This window comes from Bubalus bubalis, chromosome X, assembly GCF_019923935.1.
Source record: "Bubalus bubalis isolate 160015118507 breed Murrah chromosome X, NDDB_SH_1, whole genome shotgun sequence".
Taxonomy (NCBI): domain Eukaryota; kingdom Metazoa; phylum Chordata; class Mammalia; order Artiodactyla; family Bovidae; genus Bubalus; species Bubalus bubalis.
The window spans coordinates 65,791,828-65,815,730 of record NC_059181.1 but is presented as its reverse complement, the minus strand read 5'-3'; the positions used below and the strand labels follow the sequence as shown (position 1 = coordinate 65,815,730).

The 23,903-nt window shown below is 39.2% G+C and overlaps 1 long non-coding RNA gene across 3 annotated transcripts in view; it reads right to left on the bottom strand.

Annotated features, from left to right (window-relative positions):
• Positions 1-23,903, bottom strand: part of LOC123331762 — a 195,384-nt gene that overhangs the window by 9,089 nt on the left and 162,392 nt on the right. For all 3 annotated transcript variants that reach the window (XR_006548524.1, XR_006548525.1, XR_006548526.1), the window contains one exon: positions 14,874-15,045. This is a non-coding gene — a long non-coding RNA (uncharacterized LOC123331762). The remainder of the gene's footprint in view (positions 1-14,873; positions 15,046-23,903) is intronic.

Genomic DNA, 23,903 nt, shown 5'->3' with positions numbered 1-23,903 from the left:
GAGATGGGTTGCCAGTCCAAGTTCAATGCACGATGCTGCATGCTTGGGGCTGGTGCACTGGGACGGCCCAGGGGGATGGAGTGGGGAGGGAGGAGGGAGGAGGGTTCGGGATGGGGAGCACATGTATGCCTGTGGCGGAATCATTTTGATATTTGGCAAATCTAATACAGTTATGTAAAGTTTAAAAATAAAATAAAATTAAATTAAAAAAAAAATAGATATATATAGAAAACTCGATCCAAAAACAGCAGAACACACTTTTCAAGTGCACAAGGAATACTCTCCAGGATAGACTGCATGGCTAGAATACAAAACAAGTCTCAATAAATATAAAAAGTTTGAAATCAAGTCAAGCATCTTTTCCAATCACAATGGAATGAAACTAGAACTCAGTTGCAAGAAGGAAACTAGAAAGTATACAAACATGTGGAGACTAAGCAACATACTACTCAACAATCACTCAATCAATGAAGAAATCAAAGAGGAAATAAAAAATTAACTTGGGACAAATGAATACACAAATATAACTTTCCAAAACCCATGGGATGAGGCAAAAGTAATTCTAAGAGGGCAGTTCATAGTGATATAGGTACACCTCAAATAATAAGAAAAATCTGAAGCAAAAACTCTAAATGTATATTTAAAGAAACTAGAAAAAATAAACCAACCCCAAGGTTAGTGGAATAAAGCAAATCATAAAGATCAGAGCAGAAATAAATGAAATGGAGAAAAAACCCACAATAGAACAGATAAATGAAACTAAAAGTTAGTTATTTGAAAAGATGAAATTGATACAACATAAAACATGTATAATATCATATAAGAAACGAATCGCCAGTCCAGGTTCGATGCAGGATACAGGAAACTTGGGGCTGGTGCACTGGGATGACCCAGAGGGATGGTATGAGGAGGGAGGTGGGAGGGGGGTTCAGGATGGGGAACACATGTACACCTGTGGCGGATGCATGTTGATGTATGGCAAAACCAATACAATATTGTAAAGTAAAAATAATAATAATAATAAATAAATAAATTGATACAACATTAGCCAGACTCACCAGGAAAAAGTGTCCAAATAAATCAGAAATGAAAGAGGAGAAATTACAATACCACAGAAATACAAAGGCTAAGAGAATGCTATGAATAATTATATATCAACAAATTAGACAGCCTAGGAGAAATGGATAAATTCCTAGAAACATATAGTCTTTCAATACTGAATCAGAAATAAATAGAAAATGAATAAACTGGTTACTAGTAAAGAAATTGAATCGGTAATGGACAAAATCCCCTAAAACAAAAATCCAGGTCCAAATGGCTTCCCAGGTAAATTCTGTCAAACATACTTCATGTACAATATTATATAAATTTCAAGTGTAGAATACAGTGATTCACAGTTTTTAAAGGTTACACTACATTTATACTTATTATAAAATACTGGCTAAATTATTGCATGTAATATATTCCCTGTTGTACAATATATCCTTGTAGCTTATATTTTATATTCATAGTAGTTTCTAACCTCAATTCCCTATCCAAATTTTGCCCCTCCCCTTTCCATCTCCCCACTGGTACTACTACTTCATTCTCTGTATCTGTGAGTCTGCTTCTTTTTTGTTATTTTCACTAGTTTGTTGTATTCTTTTTGATTTCATATATAAGTGATATCGTACAGTATTTGTCTTCCTCTGATTTGTTTCACTTAGTGTAATACCATCCAAGCCCATCCACGTTGTTGTAAATGGCAAAATTTTTTATGGCTGAGCTGTATTCCTCTGTGTTTGTGTGTGTGTGTAAGGTTTCCCTGGTGGCTTAGATGGTAAAGAGCCTGCCTGCAGTACAGGAGGCCTGGACTCAATCTCTGGGTCAGGAAGATACATGGGAGAAAGGAATGGCTACCCATTCCAGTATTATTGCCTGACAAAATCCACGGACAGAGCAGCCTGGCAGGCTACAGTCCATGGGGGTCACAAAGAGTCAGACATGACTGAGTGACTAACACTTTCACTTTTCCACTTTATATATATATATATATATATATATATATATATATATATAGACAGAGTGTCTGAACAACTATGGATGGAGGTTCATGACACTGAACGGGAGGCAGTAATCAAAACCATCTCAAAGAAAAAGAAATGCAATAAGGCAAAATGGTTGTCCGAGGAGGCCTAAAAAATAGCTGAGAAAAGAAGAGCAGTGAAAGACAAAGGAGAAAAGAAAAATATACCCATCTGAATGCAGAGTTCCAAAGAATAGCAAGGAGAGATAAAAAAGCCTAACTCACAGATCAATGCAAAGAAATAGAGGAAAACAATAGAATGGGAAAGACGGGAGGTCTCTTCAAGAAAATTAGAGATACCAAGGGAATATTTCATGCAAAGATGGTCACAATAAAGGACAGAAATGTTATGGACCTAATAGAAGCAGAAGATATTAAGAAGAGGCGGCAAGAAAACACAGAAGAACTATACAAAAAAGATCTTAATGACCCAGATAATCACGATGGTGTGATCACTCACCTAGAGCCAGACATCCTGGAATGCAAAGTCAAGTGGGTCTTAGGAAGCATCACTAAGTACAAAGTTAGTGGAGGTGATGGAATTCCAGCTGAGTCATTTCAAATCATAAAAGATGATGATGTGAAAGTGCTGCACTTAATATGCCAGCAAATTTGGAAAACTCAGCAGTGGCCACAGGACTGGAAAAGGTCAGTTTTCATTCCAATCCCAAAGAAAGGCAATACCAAAGAATGTTTCAACACAATTGCACTCATTTCACACACTAGCAAAGTAATTCTCAAAATTCTCCAAGCTAGGTTTCAACAGTATGTGAACCGAAAACTTCCAGATGCACAAGCTGGATTGAGAAAAGGCAGAGGAACCAGAGATCAAATTGCCAGCATCCGCTCGATCATAGAAAAAGCAAGAGAATTTCAGAAAAGCATCTACTTCTTCTTTATTGACTATGCCAAAGCCTTTGATTGTGTGGATCACAGCAAACTGTGAAAAATTCTTAGAGACGGGAATACCAGGCCACCTTATCTGCCTCCTGAGAAATCTGTAAGCAGGTCAAGAAGCAACAGTTAGAACTAGACATGGAACAATGCACTAGTTCCAAACTGGGAAAGGAGTATGTCAAGGCTGTATATTGTCACCCTGCTTAGTTAACTTATATTTCATGCAAGATGCCAGGCTGCATGAAACACAAGCTGGAATTAAGATTCCCAGGAGAAATATCAATAATCTCAGATATGCAGATGACACCACCCTTATGGCAGAAAGTGAAGAGGAACTTAAGAGGCTCAGGATAAAAGTGAAAGAGGAGAGTGAAAAGACTGGCTTAATAATACTCAACATTCAAAAACCTAAGATCATGGCATCTGGTCCCATCACTTCATGGCAAATAGATGGGGAAATAATGGAAACAGTGACAGACTTTATTTTCTTGGGCTCCAAAATCACTGCAGATGGTGACTGTAGCCATGAAATTAAAAGACGCTTGATCCTTGGAAGAAAAGCTATGACCAACCTAGATAGCATTAAAAAGTAGAGACATTACTTTGCTGACAAAGGTCCATATAGTCAAAGTTATGGTCTTCCAAGTGGTCAAAAACCGTTGTGAGAGCTAGACTGTAAAGAAGGCATAGCACCCAAGAATCAATGCCTTTGAACTGTGGTGCTGGAGAAGACTCTTGAGAGTCCCTTGGACTGCAGGGAGATCCAACCAGTCCATCCTAAAGGAGATCTTCCCTGGGATTTCTTTGGAAGGAATGATGCTCAAGCTGAAACTCCAGTACTTTGGCCACCTCATGCGAAGAGTTGACTCACTGGAAAAGACTCTGATGCTGGGAGGGATTGGGGGCAGGAGGAGAAGGGGACGACAGAGGATGAGATGGCTGGATGGCATCACTGACTTGATGGACGTGAGCCTGAGCGAACTCCAGGAGTTGGTGATGGACAGGGAGGCCTGGTGTGCTGCCATTCATGAGGTCGCAAAAAGTCGGATATGACTGAGCAACTGATCTGATCTGATCTGATCCTCTTCTTATTCTTCCCTAGAGCCTTCTCTGCTAACTCCTGTGAAGCAAACTGGCTTCACTGGCTAGATGCACATGAGTTTAAGCAAAATACAGGAGTTGGTGATGGACAGGGAAGGCTGGCCTGCTGCAGTCCATGGGGTCACAAAGAGTTAGACACAACTGAGTGACTGAACTGAACTGAGCAACTGAATGGAACTGAACTGATATATCCATATATATATATATATATATATATATATATATATATAGTATATATATATATGTATATATGTGTGTGTGTATATATATATATATAGAGAGAGAGAGAGAGAGATTGATAACTATATACATACCACAACTTCTTTATCCATTCACCTCTTGATGGAAACTTAGCTTGCGTCTGTATCTTGACAAGTGTAAATAATTCTGCTATGAATTTGGGGTGCATGTATCTGTTGTATCAGTTGTAACATCTCTTCTTTAATTTCATTGATTGCTCTCTCTTCTTGGTCAGTATACGTAAAGTTTTCACAATTTTGTTATTTTTCATGTAACCAGCTCCATCATTGATCTTTTCTATTATGTGTCTATTTCATTTATTTCTTCTCTAATTTTTCTTATTTCCTTCCCATACTAACTTTGGGCTTCACTGGACCTTCGTTTTCTAGTTTCCTAGGGTGCAAGGTTGTTGAGTCTTGTTTCTTAAAGTAGGCATTTATTGCTATGAACTCCCCTCTTACATCTACTTGTGCAGCATCCCATCAGTTTTGGTATGTTCCACTTCCATTTTCATTTATCTTAGGTATTTTTAATTTCTCTTTTGACTTTTTCTTTGACCTACTTCAATAGCATGTGGCTTAATCTCCATACATTTCTGAATTTTCCAGTTTTCATATAATTAATTTCTAGATTATATAATTGTGGTCAGAAAATATTTTTGACATAATTTCAAGTTTGTGACCTAATATATGATCTATCTTGGGAAATGTTGTGTGTGAACTTGAGAAGAATGTGCATTCTGTTGCTTTTAGGTGGAATGTTCTGTAAATATCTAACTCCATCAAGTTTGAAATATCACTTAAGGCAGTATTTCCTGATTGATTTTCCATCTGGTGGATGATCTACACGTTGATGTAAGTGGTCCATTAACATCTCCTACTGTAATTGTATTGCAATCTATTTCTCTCTTTAGGTCTATTAATATTTGCTTTATATATTTAGGTGCTTACATATTGAGTGCATAAATATTTACAATGTTATAATCTCTTGGTAGATTAATCCCTTTATAATTATGTAGTATCCTTCTTAGTCTCTTATTACAATCAAAGTCTACTTTGACTGATATAAGTAAAATTACCCTAGCTTTCTTTTGATTTCCATTTACATGGGACACCTTTTTCCAACTCTGCTTTCAGTCTTTTTCTGTCCTTTTGAAAGGTTGCTGCTGCAAGCCTTATGCTATGCCAGGATTCATGATCTCTGGAGGAGAGGATTTTGATCCCGAGCCAGAGACCAGGCTTGACCACTTGGAGCTTTCTGTGTAACAGAATTTTATTAAAGTTTAAGAGAGACAGAGAAAGCTTCTGATATATACATCAGAAGAGGGCAGAAAGAATGCCTGCCTGCTAGTTTTTAGCAAGGCATTTTCTGTCTGTTAGCGAGCTTCTAATCAGATAAAAGAAATGACTCAAGACTGAGGGAGTTTCACCATGTCCCTATCCCACAATATGCATCTTTGAGATAGGATGGCACAAGGTGTGTCATCTCTGGCCATAAAACAATTGACAAGAATAAAGGTTGAGTGGTTGAGCCATTATCAGTCCAAGGTTTGAGAAAAGAAAAAAAGAGGTTAGTCTTAAGCAGAACATGTTTTGTCAACAGATAAGGGGGAAAAAAAAAATCTGCCACTTGCAGTTTATTTCCTCCTGCCCCTTGAGGACCTCTGATCTTCCTACCTGTTACCCTCCCACTTTTATCTAAAGTGCATTTCTTCTAGGAAGCATATAGATGAGTCTTTTTCTTAATCTATCCAGTCCCTCCAGGTCCTTTGATTGCAGAATTTAGTCCACTTGCATTTAAATTATATGCAATTATTATGCAATTAATTTATTAAACTATTGCTTATTGCCATTTTGTTCACTGTTTTATATATAACACCTTAGTTTGATTCCTTTCTAAACAACATTTTTACTCTCTTCCCCACATTTTATGTTATCATATTTTACACTTTTTTTATTTGTAGTTATAATTAGCTACAACTTTAACTATTGTAGTTATAGCTATTTTTACTACTTTTGTCTTTTAATTTTAATCCTATCTTTATAAGTGATTAATACACTACCCTGACCATATAAGGGTATGCTGCTGCTGCTAAGTTGCTTCAGTTGTCTCCGACTCTGTGCGACCCCATAGATGGCAGCCCACCAGGCTTCCCCATCCCTGGGATTCTCCAGGTAAGAACACTGGAGTGGGTTGCCATTTCCTTCTCCAATGCATAAAAGTGAAAAGTGAAAGTGAAGCCGCTCAGTCGTGTCCGACTCTTAGTGACCCCATGGACTGCAGCCCACCAGGCTCCTCCGTCCATGGGATTTTCCAGGCAAGAGTACTGGAGTGGGGTGCCATTGCCTTCTCCCATATAAGGGTATATACTTACTGGTAAACCTTTATCTACATTTACCAGTCCTGATGCGAAGAACTGACTCATTGGAAAACACCCTGATGCTAGAAAAGACTGAAGGCAGGAGGAGGGGACGACAGAGGATGAGATGGTTGTATGGCATCACCGACTTAATGGACATGAGTTTGGGTAAACTCCGGGAGCTGGTGATGGACAGGGAGGCCTGGCATGCTGCGGTTCATGGGGTGGCAAAGAGTCGGACACGACTAAATGACTGAACTGAACTGAACCAATTTATTTTAATTGGAGGCTAGTTACTTTATAATATTTTGGTTTTTTTTTGCCATACATTGACATGAATCAGCCACAGGTGTACATGTGTCCCTCATCCCAAAACCCCCTCCCACCTCTGTCTCAATCCCATCCCTCTGGGTTGTTGCAGTGCACCAGTTTTGACTGCCCTGTTTCATGCATCGAACTAGGACTGGTGATGCATTTCACATATGGTAATATACATGTATCAATGCTATTCTCACAAATCATCCCACCCTCGTCTTTTCCCACACAGTCCAAAAGTCTGTTCTTTATATCTGTATCTCTTTTGCTGTCTCACAGATAGGGTCATCATTACCATCTTTCTAAATTCCATGCTGCTGCTGCTGCTAAGTCGCCTCAGTCGTGTCCAACTCTGTGCAACCCCATAGACGGCAGCCCACCAGGCCCCTCCATCCACAGGACTCTCCAGGCAAGAATACTGGAGTGGGTTGCCATTTCCTTCTCCATCTAAATTCCATATATATGCATTAATATATTGTATTGGTGTTTTTCTTTCTGACTTACTTCACTCTGTATAATAGGCTCCAGTTTCATCCACCTCATTGGAACTGATTCAAATGCATTCTTTTTAATAGATGAGTAACATTCCATTGTGTATATGTACAACTTCCTTATCCATTCATCTGCTGATGGACATCTAGGTTGCTTCTATGTCCTAGCTACTGTAAACAGTGCTGCGATGAACACTGGGATACACGTATCTCTTTCAATTCTGTTTCCTCAGTGTGGATGCCCAGCAGTGGGATTGCTGGGTCACATGGCAGTTCTATTTCCAGTTTTCTAAGGAACCTCCACACTATTCTCCATAGTGGCTGTACTAGTTTGCCTTCCCACCAACAGTGTAAGAGGGTTCCCTTTTCTCCACACCCTCTCCAGCATTTATTGTTTGTAGACTTTTTGATGGCAGCCATTCTGACCGGCTTGAGATGGCAACTCATTATGGTTTTGATTTGCATTTTTCTGATAATGAGTGATGTTGAGCATCTTTTCATGTGTTTGCCATCTGTATGTCTTCTTTGGAGAAATGTATGTTTAGTTGTTTGGCCCATTTTTTTGATTGCGTCATTAATTTTTCTGGTATTGAGCTGCAGGAGCTGCTTGTCTATTTTTGAGAATAATTCTTTGTCAGTTGCTTCATTTGCTATTATTTTCTCCCATTCTGAACGCTGTCTTTTCACCTTGCTTCTAGTTTCCTTCATGTGCAAAAGCTTTTAAGCTTAATTAGGTCCCATTTGTTTATTTTTGCTTTTCTTTCCATTATTCTTGGAGGTGGGTCATTCAGGATCTTGCTGTGATTTCTGTCAGAGTGTTGTGCCTATGTTTTCCTTGTTTCATAGTTTCTGGTCTTACATTTAGATCTTTAATCCATTTTGAGTTTATTTTTGTGTATGGTGTTAGAAAGTGTCCTAGTTTCTTTCTTTTACAGGTGGTTGACCAGTTTTCCCAGCACCACTTTTTAAAGAGATTGTCTTTTCTCCATTGTATATTCTTGCTTCTTTTGTCAAAGATAAGGTGTCCATAGGTGTGTTGATTTATCTCTGGGCTTTCTAATTTGTTCCATTGATCAAAATTCTGTCTTTGTGCCAGTACCATACTGTCCTGATGACTGTAACTTTGTACTACAGTCTGAAGTCAGGAAGGTTGATTTCTCCAGTTTCAATCTTCTTTCTCAAGATTACTTTGGCTATGTGAGGATTTTTATATTTCCATACAAATTGTGAAATTATTTGTTCTAGTTCTGTAAAAAATACCATTGGTAGCCTGATAGGGATTGACTGAATCTACCAACCAAGATAGCATATTCAAAAGCAGAGACATTACTTTGCCAACAAAGGTTCGTCTAGTCAAGGCTATGGCTTTTCCTGTGGTCATGTATGGATGTTAGAGTTGGACTGTGAAGAAGTTTGAGCACTGAAGAATTGATGCTTTTGAACTGTGGTGTTGGAGAAGACTCTTGAGAGTCCCTTGGACTGCAAGGAGATCCAACCAGTCCATTCTGAAGGAGATCAGCCCTGGGATTTCTTTGGAAGGAATGATGCTAAAGCTGAAAGTCCAGTACTTTGGCCACCTCATGTGAAGAGTTGACTCATTGGAAAAGACTCTGATGCTGGGAGGGATTGGGGGCAAGAGGACAAGGGGACGACAGAGGATGAGATGGCTGGATGGCATCACTGACTTGATGGACGTGAGTCTGAGTGAACTCCGGGAATTGGTGATGGACAGGGAGGCCTGGCGTGCTGCGATTCATGGGGTCGCAAAGAGTTGGACACGACTGAGCGACTGATCTGATCTGATAGATTTCTTTGGGTAGTATACTCATTTTCACTATATTGATTCTTCCGATTCATGAACATGGTATATATCTCCATCTATTTGTGTCCTCTTTGATTTCTTTCATCAGGGTTTATAGTTTATATATAGGTCTTTTGTTTCTTTAGGTAGGTTTATTCCTAAGTATTTTATTCTTTTCATCGCAATGGTGAATGGAATTGTTTCCTTAATCTGTTTTCTGTTAATGTATAGGAATGCAAGGGATTTCTGTGTTAATACACAGAAATTTTATATCCTGCAACTTTACTATATTCCTTGATTAGCCCTAGTAATTTTCTGCTGGTGTCTTTAGGGTTTTCTATGTAGAGGATCATGTCATCTGCAAATGGTGAGAGTTTTACTTATTCTTTTCCAATCTGGATTCCTTTTATTTCTTGTTCTTCTCTGACTGCTGTGGCGAAAACTTCTAAAACTATGTTGAATAGTAGTGGTGAGCGTGGTCACCCTTGTCTTGTTCCTGACTTTAGAAGAAATGCTTTCAATTTTTCCCCATTGAGGATAATGTTTGCTGTGGGTTTATCATATATGGCTTTTATTATCCTGAGGTATGTTCCTTCTATTGTGCTTTCTGGAGGTTTGTTTGTTTGTTTTTTTTTTTTATCATAAATGGATGTTGAATTTTGTCAAAGGCTTTCTCTGCATCTGTTGAGATAATGATATGGTTTTTATCTTTCAATTTGTTAAAGTGGTGTATCACATTGCTGCTGCTGCTGCTAAGTCGCTTCAGTCGTGTCTGACTCTGCGACCCCACAGACAGAAGCCTGCCAGGCTCCTCTGTCCCTGGGATTCTCCAGGCAAGAATACTGGAGTGGGTTGCCATTTCCTTCTCCACATCTCCTCTTGACCACTTCTAATTTACCTTGATTTACCTGGGGAGTTCATATTTCAGTGTTCTTTTTGCCTTTTTATATGGTTCATGGGGTTCTCAAGGCAAGAATTCTGAAGTAGTTTGCCACTCCATTCTCCAGTGGACCACGTTTTGTCATAACTCCCCACCATGACCCATCCATCTTGGCTGGCCCTACATGGCATGGCTCATAGTTTCATTGAGTTAGACAAGGCTGTGGTCCATGTGATAAGTTTGATTAGTTTTCTGTGATTATGGTTTTCATTTTGTCTGCCCTCTGACGAATAAGGATAAGAGGTTTATGGAATCTTCTGGATGGGAGAGACTGACTTTGGGGCAATCTGGGTCTTGTTCACAGACCCCACAGAGACTGAGCCAGACCTGTGTTTGTGTCTCCTGCAGAGGTTCGGGTCATCAGTGGCCTCCTGCAGGGGCAGGGGTTCTTAGTGCAGCTACCTGTGTCACACAGCCTGTGGCATAAGCCTTCTTGGAGGAGGTTGCCATTAACCCCACCATAGAGTCACCGAGCAGATGACCCACAAACAACAGAACAATTATACCAAAGAAATTCTCGCACTGTTAAGAAAGCTCTAGTACCCAAAACAGATTTCCCAACCTGGGGATCTGGCAAAGGGACTGAGAACTCCCAGAGAATTTGACTTTTGAAGCCAGTGGGATTTGATTACAGAACTTACACTGGACTGGGGAAACAGACTCTTGGAGGGCACAAACAAAACTTTGTATGAACTAGAACCCAAGAGAAAGGAGCTGTGACCCAACAAGAGACTGACCCAGACCTGACTGTCAGTGTCCAGGAGTCTCTGGTGGAGGCGTGGGTCGGCAGTAGACTGCTGCAGGGTCAGGGACACTGAGTGTGGGAGTGTGTGCATGGGACCTTTTGAAGGAGGTCACCATTATCTTCATTACCTCCACCATAGTCTAGTCTCAGGTCAATCAACAGGGAGGGAACATAGCCCAGCCCATCAACAGAATATTGGATTAAAGATGTACTGAGCATGGCCCTGCCCATCAGATGGAACCAGACGCCATGATCTTAAATTTTAATGTTGAGTTTTAAGTCAGATTTTTCACTCTCCTCTTTCACCCTCATCAAGAAGCTCTTAAGTTCCTTTCACATGCTACATTGACAGTGATATCATCTGCATATCTGAGGTTATTGGGATTTCTCCTGGAAATCCTTATTCCAGCTTGTGAATTCATCTAACCTGGCATTTTGCATGATGTATTCTGCATAGCAGTTAAATAAGTAGGGGGACAATATACGGCCTTGTTGTACCCAAAGGATACATGCACCCCAATGTTCATTACAGCAGTGTTTACAATAGCCAAAACATAGAAGTAACCTAAATGCCCATTGACAGAGGAATGGATAAAGATGTGGTACATATATACAGTGGAATATTACTCAACCATTAAAAAACTGACATAATGGCATTTACAGCAACATAGATGGGCCTAAACATTGTCATACTGAATGATGTATGTCAGACAGAGAAGGAGAAGTATTATATGACATCCCTTATATGTGGAATCTATAACAAAATTATACAAATGAACTTACAAAACCAGAACAGACTCATAGACTTTAGAGAATGAACTTATGGTTGCCAGGCAGAAGGGACAGTTAGGGAGTTTGCAATAGACATGTACACAATGTTATATTTTCCATGGATAATCAACAAGGAACTACTGTATAGCACATGCAACTCTGCTCAGTATTAGGTGGCAGCCTGGATGGTAGGGGGGATTGGGGGAGAATGGATACATATACATGTGTGGGTGAATCCCTTTGCTGTTCACCTGAAACTGCACAACACTGTTATTCAGCTATAGTCCCTCAATAATACAAGGTTTAAAAAAAAAAAAAAAAAAAAAAAAAAAAAAAACAGAAAAAAAACTAAGTTATGAATCAGGTATTACTATGTAAACTTATTAGTTTAAAAAGTACAGTTAGAATAGATTAAAGCTGTTTCCTCAGATGACTAAGGCTTTACTATTTGTAAAGCTTGGCTAAGGGAGTTATTCTCAGCATTTTGAATTTTAAAACTACAACTTTGTCAATTTTTCCCTTGATTTCTGGTCTTGCCTGATTGACCTAATTAGGCTCAGTCTCATCCTTGTGGACTGTATTTCAGTTCAGTTCAGTTCAGTCGCTCAGTTGTGTCTGACTCTTTGCGACCCCATGGACTGTAGCACGCTAGGCTTCCCTGTCCATCAGCAACTCCCGGGGCCTACTCAAACTCATGTCCATCATGTCAGTGATGCCATCCGACCATCACATCCTCTCTCATCCCCTTCTCCTGCCCTCAGTGTTTCCCAAATGAGTCAGTTCTTTGCATCAGGTGGCCAAAGTATTGGAGTTTCAGCTTCAGCATCAGTCCTTCCAATGAATATTCAGGACTGATTTCCTTTAGGATTCACTTGCTTGATCTCCTTGCAGTCCAAGGGGCTTTCAAGAGTCTTCTCCAACACCACAGTTCAAAAGCATCAGTTCTTCGGTGCTCAGCTTTCTTTATGGTCCAACTCTCACATCCATACATGACTACTAGAAAAACAATAGCTTTAACTAGACAGACCTTTGTTGGCAAAGTAATGTCTCTGCCTTTTAATATGCTGTCTAGTTTGGTCACAGCTTTTCTTTCAAGGAGCAAGTGTCTTTTAATTTCATGGCTGCAGTCTCTATCTGCAGTGATTTTGGAGGCCAAGAAAATAAAGTCTGTCACTGTTTCCATTGTTTCCCCATCTATTTGCCATGAAGTGATGAGACTGGATATTTACATTCTGGTATTTGTAGAGATTTGCAAGAGAAAGACAGTTGCTTTTAGTTCCCCTAAGAATAGGTCTGTCACCTAAAAGATACTAAAAGATTAATCAATAATAAGATTTTATAATGAAATTGAAATTTGTCTTATGAGCTCTATGTCCTAGAATTTTAGAGTTTAATATATCATGCCTATGTGCATGCTAAGTCCCTTCAGTTGTGTCCAACTCTTTGTGTCCCAATGGACTGTAGCCTGTCAGGCTCCTCTGTCTGTAGGATTCTCCAAGCAAGAATACTAGAGTGGGTTGTCATGCCCTCCTCCAGGAGATCTTCCCAATCCAGGGATCAAATCTGAGTCTTTTGTGTCTTCTGCAGTGGCAGGCATGTTCTTTACCACTAGTGCCACCTGCAGAGCCAATTTATCATGTTATGGGCACTTACCATCTACCTCTACAAGGAAGGAATCATGTGCTACTGAAGCCACCAACCTTCAACACACCCTGAAAGTAATTCAGAATGGAAAGCAGAAATGAAGCACTTTGTACCCAGGGTTAAACTGGCAGGACAAGTCTTCAGATAGTTATTTTTAGGAGCCAATTTAAGGAGCCCAATTCTTGTATCTCCTCATATTTAGAAAGGCACTAAAATCCCTCATGATGATGACTGTTACTTGTGACTGGAATAAGCTTCACAAGACTGGTAGAAATCTTCTGGGAAAATATGTGCTTGATTTCATGTATTCCCCCTCCACCAAAACCATGCTAAGTCAATTAGTCATGTCCAACTCTTTGCGACTCTATGGACTATAGCCCTCCAGGCTCCTCTGTCCATGGGATTCTCCAGGCAAGAATACTGGAGTGAGTTCACATGCCCTCCTCCAGGGGATCTTCCTGACCAGGGATCGGAACTGTGTCTCTTATGTCTCCTGCATTAGCAGGCAGATTCTTTACCATTACTGACACCTGGGAAGCCCTTCTCAGAGCTATCTGAGATGCTGTTTCCCAGGTCACAGTCTTCATTTTGCCCAACATGAAACAACTCACAGCTCTCACAATGTGCTTTTTTTTTTAAATCAACAGTTGTAATGCAACGAGTGATGTGACCCAGAGTGGACTTCCCTCCTTTGCCTGAACTCTGTGAACAAGTGCAGCTTTGGTACCAGCAGCAGCCCATTGCACTGTTTGAAAGATAGCAGGGTTTGCTCAGCTGTAGGAGACTAAGCAGTCTTGGCTGAGTGGTTAGGTAAAAGGCCGATCTGACACTTTCTCAATTTGGCTGCCTTAATAGAAATTGTAGGGATAAAAGGGAAACTATTATTAATACATGAGACCTTTGCTCCACAGAAAAGGGACAACAGTCCTCCTGGCCAGTTATGGCTTTCTCGGGTGAGTGAGAAATTTACAGGAGTAGTAGAGGCCATGTCCTCATACTGTGCAGTGGTTCCATAGGGAAACCCACTCATTAACTAAAACACTTGCTCACCAGGGGTCATTAATAAGAATTGGCCATTCAGCAATCTGAGCACTCATGGTGGCCTTAAACTGCTAAAGAAAGAAACCGAGACATATAAGAAGAGCTGAAATGAGTCTGGGGTGACACTTGTAAGAATTAAGCTCACGAGAAACACATAGGCCCATCACACAATTTCAGCAGTGAATTTTATCCCTGACAAATTCAACAAACAATGGGAAATAGAATCTCTCAAAAACAGAAATGAGGAGCTTCAGAAAGCCAACCTCTGACTAACACTCCAGCCAGATTCATGTATAATACGTATAGAGCTCATATTTGCAAGTACATAGTTAACTGGGGAAATTATACTAAAGGAGCTCTCAACCTAAAATGGCCAAATTGGGGTTCTTTTGATATTCCAAAATTGATATACACGGTTAAACAAGCTGGCCATAATATCAGGCAGACTGAATGAAATACTTACTTTGGTATGTAGAAACTTCTCTTGAAACTGTATCAGAACAGAAAAGGCTGCTGGTACTCTGTTACTGTCTCTCCCTCTGCTCCCCTGGAGTATCCTCTTCTTTCTGAATTAACTGGCCAGATGCTATCTCTTCCAAATTATCCAATGCCTCCATGTCCTGCTGCTTCCCTTGCTCAAGCAAAGAAGGATTTAAAAAAAAAAAAAAAAATCAGAAGTAATTATAGCTCCCTTAAGGAGAACTTAAAGCTTTAGCTAAGGAATTTCCTGATCAAAGTCAGGATCCATTGGGATTTGCTAAGGAATTCAGGTTAACCATCCAGTCCTACAAGCCCAAATTTTCAGATCTGTATCAATTATTACAGCTGTTAGTTTCTGAAAGCAAAACAAGGGAATGAATAGAGGAAGCAGGATGGAAACATCCCTTAATGGATTTGGAAACATAGGCTCAAAATGAATGTAAGGAATTAGCTCAAAAATAATTCAAATTTATCCCAGAGCTTTTTCCTAAAACTGTAGAGTGGACAGAGATTCAACAGTGCAAGCAAAGATCGAATGAATCAATTCTGGATTGTTAGGAATGGTTTGAAAAAAAATAAAAAACTTCTAAACAATATTCTGGCTTGACACCTGAGTCATTCTTTAACCATCAAAATGATCCTTTACTTAATTCTGCCTTTTTAGAAGCCTTAGATCTGGATTTGACTACTCTAATAATTAGACAATGTAGGTTGGTCCAAGTTACACACAAACATTTGTTACGCTGGCTGATCAAGTTTTCAGAATCATTAAAAGAAATAAAAGGGTGTATCTATGAAAACGAAGAACCTTCAATTGTGCCAATTAAGTACACAATACCAGTAGAAGGTTAACTGACTTCCAACCAGTTTCATTCCAACCCACAGAGAAAGTTTGCTTGAAAGAAAATAAGTTCTGAAGGGATAAGTCCTATATAAAGAACCTGATTTTTGTTTCCTGTGCCTTGAGGATCACATCTTATGTAGACGTATCTCATGATAGACACATCTCAGAATCACATCTTATGTAGATTAACTTTAATTTCTGAAACTGAAGGGGGAAAAAGGAGTATGAAGCCTTAAATTTTTTAAAAATTCCAACTGCTATTTATAAACTAGTGAGTTTTATACTGTGATATCTGATTCATGACTAAGCCTAGAGGATGAAGCTGGATATCTTGTTGTGTCTGGCTGGACATATGTATGTTTCAGTATACGTCTTTGGATAGTATTGCTAAGGTTTATTTGTAATAAGCTCTGATTTAATTGGTCTAAAGAAAAGTAAGCACTTATAGTATCAACATTAAGTATAATACTTTTATTGTGGCTAGGTTTAATATAAGCTGAATAAGATCTTATTATATCTGTTGGAAATTTGTAAGCAAGGAAAGTAACTCAATGTGAAGAAACTTTTAAGAAAAGAAATGTAAATGAGATAAGGACTTTTAGATAAAATCTGTTAAGAATAATTATGTTTAAATCTCTTCAGATTTTGGTAACTTGAAAATCTAGGGTTGTGCAAAATTAAATGATGGAAGTTATTGAATAGGTAGGTCACTCCCAAATAAAATAAGATACTGAAACATTAATTACTGAGCACTGGCTTCCTCTCACAGATAAGTTAAAGATATTTTGCACTATTAATGAATATGTTAGGTACATCCTGAAATGTTCTCTATAAGAAAGCAAGTATTTTTAGAAATTATCACAAGTATTTGTGTTCACCAATCTAGAGTGCTGATATAAAGGACAGTTTATGGTTGCATAAGAAAAGTGGGATGCATTTTTTTAGTAAAGAAGGTCTGAGGAATGGAATTGCATTTTATTAAGGAAAAAGGTAGTAGGTCTGACTTACAGGTGTTTGTTACTAGATGGGCAAATTAAGTGATGGCTACAGAAAGCGAGAAAGCTTTGTGGAAAGCAGACCCTGAAAAAAGAGTTTTGTGCATAGTACAAGTTTTCCTAAGATGATGAACTACCTTTGATAACAGATTTTAAGTTCCTTACTTTTAAGTGATCTACCCTGTATTAGACTTTGAAATCTTTTATTGCAACTTCAACTAAGTGAATAAATATTGTTTCACAGTGACCTATGATCCTATCTGAATGTTTTAACCTCTTGATATTTATTGATAAAATTTACTAAATCAAAATTTAATGAAGTCCTTTGACTTCTGTCTAATTTCAGGATGCTTCAAAGGGCCCCTGAAATATCCCAAAGAGAAATATTAAGCTAATTAGATTAATTTGGTATATTAAATTACATGAGAAGTATTGTCAAATGAGTAATAAATATTCTTAAGTTATATTGTATGGTAAATATTAATAATATAAATAATTGAGAAATCATATGGAATTCCCAAAAATGTGATACGTTCTGGTAAAATGATAGTCATAATTCTAGTTGTTATCTTAAAGTGTTATATGTCATAGCAGTAATCAAGCTTCTTTGTCAGTTGTATTGTAATCAGATTTAAACGTGCCTTCGTAAGTCTTTTGTCATTATAGACACTTACGGTTTCACTGTAATGCCTTTGCAAAATGCTTTCTCTTCAAGAAGATATACAGAAAGAATCTTTGTTAAAATACAAGTTTCTAACTTTCAGACCATTATACTAAACTGGACAAGAAATTAAAGAATCTTAATGACATTCATAAACTGCTAACAAAAAGAGTTAACAAAAGAACTCAATGAACTGGTGAAAATGGTTACTATTTTTATGGTTTCTGTCTGAAAAGTTACTGGTTTGAGTCTGTATTTTCCAGGTAGAAGGAAAACCTTCCCCTCAAACTAATTATCAGTTCAGTTCAGTTGCTCAGTCGTGTCCAGCTGTTTGCGACCCCATGGACTGCAGCATGCTAGGCTTCCCTGTCCATCACCAACTCCTGGAGGCTGTTCAAACTCATGTCCATCGAGTTGGTGATGCCATCCAACCATCTCATCCTCTGTCATCCCCTTTTCCTCCTGCCTTCGATCATTCCCAGCATCATTGTCTTTACTAATGAGTCAGTTCTTCGCATCAGGAGGCCAAAGTATTGGAGCTTCAGCTTTAGCATCAGTCCTTCCAATGAATATTCAGGACTGATTTCCTTTAGGAAGGACTGGTTGGATCTCCTTGCGGTCCAAGGGACTCTCAAGAGTCTTCCCCAACACCACAGTTCAAAAGCATCAATTCTTTGGCACTCAGCTTTCTTTATAGTCCAAATCTCACATCCATACATGACCACTGAAAAAACCATAGCTTTGACTAGATGGACCTTTGTTGGCAAAGTAATGTCTCTTCTCTTTAATATGCTGTCTAGGTTGGGCATAGCTTCTCTTCCAAGGAGCAAGCATCTTTTAATTTCATGCCTGCAGTCACCATCTGCAGTAATTTCGCCTAAGAGATCTAGGTGAATTCCTCTCTTTACAAGGTCCCCCAAATATCTTATGATTTCTGTACTTGTTAGTGAGGTAGCCTTCCTGATTTATCTGATAAAGCTGCTGGAAACCTAACATTTTACAATCTCTGGATGGAGCAGATAGACAGAAAAGATAAATGTTTCAATTCTGCTTAAAAAGATGCCACAAACAAAGAAAATTACAGCAAATAGCACTAATGAACATAGATGCAAATAACCTCAAAATTCTAGCAAACAGAATCTAACAATATATTTAAAGAATCATACATCATGATCAACTGAGCTTTATCCCAGGGATATAAGGATTCTTCAATATATGCAAATCAATCAATGTGATACACAATATTAGCAAACTGAGAGATAAAATCATATGACCATCTCAATAGATGCAGAGAAAGATTTTGACAAAATTTTTACTCTCATTTATGACATTAAAAAAAAAAAAACCTCTCCAGAAAGTAGGTATAGAAAGAACATACCTCAAAATAATGAAGACATAGATGATAAACTTACAGCAAACATTACTCTCAACAGTGAAAAACTGAAAGCATTTCTTCAAGATCAGGAACAAGGCAATGGTGCCTACACTTACCACTATTATTCAACATAGTTTTGGAAGTCCTAGCTACAGCAATCAGAGAAGAAAAAGAAATAATAAGGAATCCAGATTGGAAAAGAAGATGTAAAACTCTCACTGTTTGCAAATGACATGATACTCTACCTAAGATGCCATCAGAAAATTACTAGAGCTAATCAATGAATATAGCAAAGTCACAGGATATAAAATTAATACGCAGAAATCCCTTGCATCCCTATACACTAACAATGAAAAATCAGAAAGATAAATTAAGGAAACAATCCCATTCACCACTGCAACAAAAACAATAAAATACCTAGGAGTAAACTTACCTAAAGAGACAAAAGACTTGTATGCAGAAAACTATATGACACTAATGAAAGAAATCAAAGACAGCAAAAACAGTTCGAGAGATATACCATGTTCATGGACTGGAAGAATCTATATTGTGAAAATGACTATACTATTCAAAGCAATCTACAGATCCAATGCAATCTCTATCAAATTATCAAAGATTTTTTCACAGAACTAAAACAAAAAATTGCACAATTTGTATGTAAATACAAAAGACTAAATGTGCCAAAGCAATTTTAAGAAGAATGGATCTGGAGGAACCAACCTTCCTGACTTCAGACTATACTACAAGGCTACAGTCATCAAGACAGTATGGTACTGGCACAAAAACAGAAATACAGACCAATGGAACAAGAGATAAAGCCCAGAGATAACCCACACACCTATGGGCACCATATCTTTGACAAAGGAGGCAAAAATACACAATGGAGAAAAGATAGTCTCTTCAATAAATAATGCTGGGAAAATTGGACAAAGCCATGTAAAAAAAATGAAATTAGAACACTTACTAACACCATATACAAAAATAAATTCAAACTGGATTAACGATCTATATGTAAGACCAGAAACTATAAAACTCTTAAGAGGAAAACACAGGCAGAACACTCTTTGACATAAATCACAGCAAGATCCTCTATGACCTACCTCACAGAGTTATGGAAATAAAAACAAAAATAAACAAATGGGACATAATTAAACTTAAAGAAAACCTAAACAGACATTTCTCCAAAGACATATAGATGGCTAATAAACACATGAAATTATGCTCAACATTGTTCATTATTCCAGAAATGCAAATTAAAAACTATAATCAGGTATCACCTTACACTGGTCACAATGGCTATCCCCCCAAAATCCATAAACAATAAATCCCGAGAGGGTGTGGAGAAAAGGGAACCCTCTTGCACTGTTGGTGGGAATGCAAATTGATACAGTCACTATCAAGAGCAGTATAGAGATTCTTTTAAAAAGAATGAATAACACTACCATGAAGTGAAAATGTTGCTCAGTCATGTCTGACTCTTTGTGACCCCATGGACTGTAGACTGCCAGGGAAGAATACGGAATTCTCCAAGCAAAAATACAGGAATTGGTAGCCATTCCCTTCTCCAGGAGATCTTTCTGACTTTGGGATTGAATCCGGTTCTCCTGCATTGAAGGCAAATTCTTTACCATCTGAGCCACCAAAGAAGCTGAAAACTATCCTATGACCCAGCAATTCCAGTAATGGATATATCCACTGAGAAAACCAGAATTGAAAAAGACACATGTACCCCAATATTCATTGCAACAGTATTTACAATAGCTAGGACATGGAAGCAACCTAGATGTCCATCGACAGATGAATTGATAAAGAAACTGTGGTACCTAAACACAATGGAATATTTCTCAGCCATAAAAAGGAACACATTTGACTCAGTTGTAATGAGGTGGATGAACCTAGATCATATTATACAGAGTGAAGTCAGAAAAACAGGGGTGCAGTCCCAAGATGGCAGAGGAATAGGACGGGGAGACCACTTTCTCCCCCACAAAATCATCAAAAGATTGTTTGAATGTTGAGCAACTTCCACAAAACAACTTCTGAACACTGGCAGAGGACACCAGGCACCCAGAAAGGCAGCCCCTTCTCTTCAAAAGGAGGTAGGACAAAATATAAAAGACAAAAAGAGAGACAAAAGAGTTAGGGAAGGAGACTGGTCCTGGGGAGGTAGTCATGAAGAAAATTTCCAAACAGCAGGAAACCCTCTCACCAGAGCCTCTGTGGGTAGTTTTTGAATTCAGGGGGCAACAAAACTGGAGGAAAAAACAACAAAACACAGAATACACGCCTAACCACAACCCCAGCAGAGAAGTAGCCCAGACGCTTGCGTCCACCAGCAGTGAGTGGGGGCTGGACAGGGAGGCGTGGGCTACATGCTTAGGGTAAGGACCAGGCCTGAATGCCCTGAGGACAATCTGAGGGAGTTAACGTGAGATAGCAACCCAAACTGTGGGATAGCCAGAGAGGAAAAAAAAAAAAAAAGAGGACTTTCTCACAAAAGGCTCTAACCTATCATGAAGACTGGCCCACCCAGAACAAAGGATTGAATGGGTGCCAAAGAAGAGCTAGCCATTTGCATACAGGCCCCTCCCCCCTGCTGGAGGCAGAGAGGCAGGCATGTGACAGCCAGAGCAGCAAGGCAAGGGGCAATCTCAGCCCCAGAGACTGGCATCCTCCACCAAACTGTGAGGAGGCTCCCAGTTGCTAACCACGTCTTTCTGGGATCCTGAATGGTTGACATCTGCCACGAGGGTCGCAGCCTGAGATTAGCTCCCGAGAGGAGACACACAGCACAACTGAGACGGTCCTCCCAAGGCACACCTGGGAAACCGAGAGGCCAGGACTGGGAAGGTGATTAAGACGCACAGCCCACCTGGGACAGTGTACTCACCAAGCACCTGGTTGCCTCAGCTGCTCAAACCTGAGAAGGGCAAAAAACGCAGGCCCAACCGAGTCTGTGCCCTTGCAGAGTACCTGAGAACCTGAATCTGAACAGCTTAGACGTTGGAAGTGCACGAACAGTAGGGCCTGCTTTGGACAGTACCCCTGCACAGCAACCTGGAGCCTAAGCAGTGTAGACCTGGAAAGCACACGCCACCATGAGCTGGGGCAAACCCAGTGTGGTCTATACACTGTGAGCACTCCCTACACACACCAGTGATAGTTGTTTGCAGTGTCCCTCCCACCCCACAACACAACTGAACAAGTGAGCCTAAATAAGTGACCACCTTTGCCCCCTTGTGTCTGGGTGGAAATTAGACACTGAAGAGACTTGCAAACAGAGGAAGCTGAAATAAACAGAGAAGAGGGAAACACTCTGGAGGTGACAAGTACAACAGATCAAAACCCTGTAGATAACATTGACTAAGCACTGGAAGGGGCCTACAGACCTTGAGAAGAAGTACAAGCTGGAACAAGGAATTATCTGAAACTGAACTGACCCCACTGCCCACAACAGCTTCAGAGAAACTCTAGATATATTTTTAATATTATCATCTTTTAATTTTTTCAAGTTCTTTACTGCTCCTTTAATTTTCATTTTTATAACCTAATACTACCCTACAAAACAAAGACCCTATTTTAAAGCAAATTTCATATAAATATAAAACTTTTCTTTTAAAATATTCATTTATTTGACTGCACCAGGTCTTTAGTTGCAGCATGTGGGATTTAATTCCCTTACCAAGGATTGAACATAGGCCCACTGCATTGGGATCTTGGAGTCTTAGCCACTGGACCACCAGGGAAGTCCCTATTTTTTATATAATTTTTGATTGATTTGGTTGTATATTTTTAATATTGTATTTTGGAGAGTTTAACCTCTACTCCATATTTCTAATCTTTGCTTTTTGGTATTTGTTATCAATTTTGTACCTTTAAGAATTTAATCTTCAAAATCCATTTTCACTTAGGGGTGTGATTACTGGCTTGATTGCTCTCCCCTTTTGACTCTCCCGTTTTTCCTCCAGCTCACCTCTACCTCCTCCATCCCCTTTCTCTTCTCTACTTAACTCTGTGAATCTCTCTGGGTGTTCCAGGCTTTGGAGAACACTTAGGGAACTGATTACTGGCTAGATTGGTCTCTCCCCCTTTGACTGCTCCTCTTCTCCTCCTGGTCACCTCTATCTCCCTCCTCCTTCTTCTCTTCTCCATATAACTCTGTGAACCTCTATGGGTGTCCCTCACTGTGGAGAATCTTTTCACTATTAACCTAGATGTTTTATCATCTGTGCTGTATGAATGGAGAAGGCTTGAGCCTTCTGTAAGAATAAGACTGAAATCCAGAGGCAGGAGGCTTAACTCCAAAACATGAGAACACTAGAGAACTCCTGATACCAGGGAACATTAATAGACAAGAGCTCATCCAAAAGCCTTCATACCTACACTGAAACCAAGCTCCACCCAAGAGCCAACAAGTTCCAGAGCACGACATATGATGCTAATTCTCCAGCAATGCAGGAACACAGCCCTAAGCATCAAAATACAGGCGGCCCAAAGTCACATCAAACCCACAGACACGCCAAAACTCATAGCTTGACACTTCACTGCACTCCAGAGAGAAGAGATCCAGCTCCACCCACCAGAACATAGATGCAAGCTCCACCAACCAGGAAACCTTGACAAGCCAATAGTTCAACCCCACCCACAGGGATCAAGCTCCACAATAAAGAGGAACCACAAACTCCCAGCCTACAGAAAGGCCACCCAAAGCATAGCAATCTAAACAAAATGAAAAGGCAGAGAAATATTCAGCAGGTAAAGGAAGATGATAAATGCACACCAAACCAAACAAGAGGAGAAGATAGGGAGTCTATCTTAAAAAGAATTCAGAATAATGATAGTAAAGATGATCCAAAATCTTGAAAACAAAATGGAGTTACAGATAAATAGACTATAGAGACAAGGATTGAGAAGATGCAAGAAATGTTTAACAAGGACCTAGAGGAAATAAAAAAGAGTCAATCAATAATGAATAATGCAATAAATGAAATTAAAAGCACTATGGAGGGAACCAACAGTAGGATAACTGAGGCAGAAGATAGGATAAGTGAAGTGGAAGATAGAATGGTGGAAATAAATGAAGCAGAGAGGAAAAAAGAAAAAAAGAATTAAAAGAAATGAGGACAATCTTAGAGACC